We start from the raw sequence: 4,359 nt of genomic DNA on the forward strand, positions 1-4,359 counted from the left end.
ATACGCCCAGACTGGTGCCCAAGCGGGATCAGAACCGAACAGCCAATCACAGAGGCCACCCGCGATTAGGAATTCCAAAAAGCGCGGGGGGGGGGGGCGGCAAGAGAGAGAAGGTGAAGAGAGGAGGCGGGGGAGGCTTGTCGGCCTGGGGCGCGCCGGGAGCAGAAGCTCACCGAGGAGCCGAGCCCCAGCGGCGGGCTGCCTCCCTGAGAGGAAGGCAAGAGAGAGCAGCTGAGGGGGTGTCCGCCACGAAGATCAGAAAGAAGCCCTGCGTGGCTGCCCAGCTGTTGACAGGTGTGGGTGTGGGAGCACTTGGGACAGGTAACTGCGGGAGAGAAAAGCGAAGGAAGCGGAGCCCCTCAAAAGGATTGGCCGATCTGGCGCTGTGCAAGGCCGGGCCCTTGGGCGCCTCGCAGTTGGGGGAAAGCCCGTCTCCGCGGACCGCGAGCGACTACCGGCGGGGGCATTGCCGAGGGACACCATGTAACGTGGACGGCTGGAGAGAGGTTCGGAAGGCGGCAGAAGCAGGAAGGGAAGCGGGGGGGGGGGGGCTTCCCTGGCTAAGCTAAGCGGGGGTGAGAAGTGGAGGGGGCAAAGCAAGGGGCGCTTCTCCTCCCCTTCCTTCGGGAGGGAGCCCAAGAGGAGAAGGCGAGCGCTGCCTGGTCGGAAGGGCGCCCAGCCGCCGAGGTGATTTCCTTCCAATTCACCAATAAAATCTCCTCCCGTCGCTTCGAGGCTTATTCAAACGCCTGTCCTGGCCGACTCCTGACTGTGAGAACAGATCGCGGAGTGGCAGGCGCGGCGCTTATCTGCAGAAGGACTTCACTGACAGGGAGACGTACCTCTCTGCAGAGGGTGCTGGTTTCTAGCTCTAAATTTCGCGGACAGCACTTGGATAACCTGAAGTCACCACCATCCACCCGTATAGTTTCCGAAAAATCGAAATTGTGCGTGCGAGCGTGTTTTAAATGAATGCGACTTAAAGAGAGACGATTAGAGATTGAAAATTAAATCAGGAAAATCATCGGAGCAATCTAGAGTTTTTGCAAAATGTTTATACTTTGAGCATTGCTCTGAATGGGTACTATAGTTGAATATTAGATTATTTGTTCAATCAACATTTTGGCTGAATGCAAATGTGAAACAATGTGTAAGAGCTACAAAGAGTTAATTTAGTCCACCTTCCAAAAAGGTAGTTGAATTCGTTTTTTTGATTTGCAGTAATTAGATTTTATCATGTAAATTCATTGCTGCCCTATTTTTATATATACTTTTCAACAGGATAAGTGAAAAAAAAAAAAAGACAAATTTGACTGGGCAAGGTTTTTTTTTATAGCAAAATAAATCAGATGTTGAAGGAAATACATAAAGTACATTAAAATGAATTATATATTTAACAGTGTTTACTTCAACTGAAATGGAGTAATTTTCAATAATCTTCACAATCAGTTTAAATTTGATTTAATGGATTCAAAATTATTGCATCTAGAATTTTAATTAAATATAACTAGATCACATTTTGATTAATATACATTATTTTCAATTTAGTGGAAGATAAAATGAATTAATATTGTGTTTTTCTTTTAAATATCTATTATATTCACTCAAATGGTGTTTGTACCTACTCAGATGAAAATGGACTTTAATTTGTAAACACAGGGAAACTGTTTTAATTTTAAAAAGTTTAGAGTTACCCATGAATGTCCATTTCAAATTTTAAAATATAGCCATGTTTTTGGCATTTAGGAGTGTGTTTTAAACATCTTGCCCATAATTTATCTAAACTGAAGTCATGTGTACAATAAAATAAAGTATGTTCAAGAGACACTAGAAAGTGCAGCCTGCTATACATTTCTGCTTTTCAGGATCTTGAGGCTGTGTTTCTTTCTTAATGCTTAAATTGTATAAACTCTTTTGGAAACAGTCTGTTTTATCTGTTGCTTGTCACTCTGAGTCACTTCATAATATCAAATTTCCTGTTGGAATTGTGTGGAACATTAGTTATGTAGATACCTATTCATTCGTTTTACAGTAAACCCTGAATTTAGCAGATGAATGGAGAGAAAGATTGTCTGTTAAAGCTGCATATCTGTTAATTGGTGAATTGGATTTTTGGAGTGCCCAACCACCAGAAATGTACTTTACTGATAACGACGAATGCTAATTTCATGGGAAGCAGTGAACATTATCTTGACTGATTTGCTAAATAATGAACAATGCTATTTCTATCTGAAATATGGGCAGAACTCTGATCCACCAACTTTTGCCTGTTAAGTCTGAAGTCTGCTAGAACAAAATTTGTTAAATAAATGACTACTATATGTGAAAAAGTACTCATGTGTTTCATGTTATTTCCTACACAAAAGTAACTTCTATGTTGCATATTTCTCTCATAGGAATGCCTTTGAATCTTTCATCCATGAGTGAAATATCTAATCTACATGATAAAGTCATTGAATAGCACAGGAAGATGCTGCTTTACTAAGATTTTGAAGTGACACTTCATTTGGGCCTGTGGCAGTATTAGAAATATGCCCAATAATTTCGTAAACTTGCATACGAGTTAGAAAAGTGCAGTAGTTGGCAATCCACATAAACCGCTTGCCTTGCACCATCCTTCCCTCACCTCTTTCCTTCCAACACAAATGCAGGGCCCATACAAGGGCATAACTCGAAGCTCTCTGAGTTCCTAGGCAAACTTCTCATTTGTTCTGGTGCCCGTGGACTGCACCCACAAGTTGCTTTTAGGGAGCATCAGTCGCAATGGCACCTCACACTCTCTCGTGCATGGAGCAATGCAGGCAGGCTAAGCGGGTGCTAGTGCTATTAGATCTGCACTGGAAAAATCCAGATGACTGTTCGATGACAAAAAATAGAGTTTTCTATAGCTCTTTGCTGTCTTATAATTGTCACCTAAGTCAGTATGCTCCAGTCCATACTAGTTGTCACCCTAGCCCATAGCCTGCTTCTACCTACTAATCTGTGCCCCACCCATGGTTCCATCCTAGGAAAATTCCTGGATGATTCTGGCCATGCATGTAGCATAACACCAGGTCTGGCTTTTTTAAGAGTGAAGGACAAGATTTGGGCCCCTGGGCCTATGGGCCCCTAGGCAGCTGTACCCCTTTCTTGACGATATTTAGCTGCTCTTCCATTTCCCCAATTAAGCAGTAATATTAAACTACCAGTAACTTCAAGGCAAAGGCTTCCATAAAGTAGTCAACAATGTACATGCTTTTTGTTCCTTCAAGTATGACAAAGTTATAAATATAGGGTATGGTATATAAGAGAGCCAGTTTGGTGTAGTTGTTAAGGCACTAGGCTAGAAACTGGGAGACTATGAATTCTAGTCCTGCCTTAGGCACAAAGCCGGCTGGATGACCCTGGGCCAGTCATTCTCTCTCAGCCCTAGGAAGGAGACAATGGCAAACCATTTCTGAAAATCTTGCCAAGAAAATTGCAGGTACTTGTCCAAGCAGTTGCCAGGAGTCAACCTTGGTTCAAAAGCACCTAAAAAAAAAAGTATGTGAGCATAAGAAAAAATGAACCTTGCCAACTACATATGCCTTCTGTTAACAGACATTAATTCACATATTTGAATCTTTTGATCTATACTCATGAGGTCTAAATATATAGAGTTGACTGAAAATAGAAGCTAAGATTCTTATGACTATGAATACTCCACTATTTAAAAAAAAAAAAAGAAACACCTCTAAATATGAATCTGTAGATCCTGGCAATAGCTTGGCATTTTTCCAAGTCCCCAATAGTTCATATGCTTTATCGATTACAAAATGCTACTCATTTCCTAACAATCAGATAAATAGCAACTGCAGTTCTTGCAGTTTGATGCATGTTTTCTTCTTAAGATGACTTAGTTTACTGGGAAAATATTTGCCTGAGGGATGAATTATAAATCACACAATGCCACATAACTAAACAGATTATAGATAGAAGGGTGGAATAATAATAATAACAAGAAGAACAATATTACACCTTTCTATAAACTTATGTCCTATGTGTATTAAGCAACAGTTCCAAAATTTGGAAACCAGTAAGTTGAGAGAGATTCAAAGAACAGTTTTTGATAAGCTCTTTGAGTTCCCACTGTGCCATTTAGCCATCTATTTAACTGGTTTGCTATTTTAAAAACTATTTTTGTTTTAACAGTAGAAATTAGTAATTCTACCTACTGACAGTTGCATAAATACTCAAACCATGGACCCATACATATGTTTTGTTCACTGGATAACTCTTATTAAACCTACTAGGAATTTTGAATCTTGTACTGAGTTTGATACAAGAGCCTCCAAAGGTTGCTGAAAATTAGTTACAAAACAGCTTGTAGGGACAAAATAA

The sequence above is a fragment of the Python bivittatus genome, unplaced genomic scaffold, assembly GCF_059951505.1.
Source record: "Python bivittatus isolate LINGU-HERP-01145 unplaced genomic scaffold, Pbiv_v1 ctg000480_np1212, whole genome shotgun sequence".
NCBI lineage: Eukaryota > Metazoa > Chordata > Lepidosauria > Squamata > Pythonidae > Python > Python bivittatus.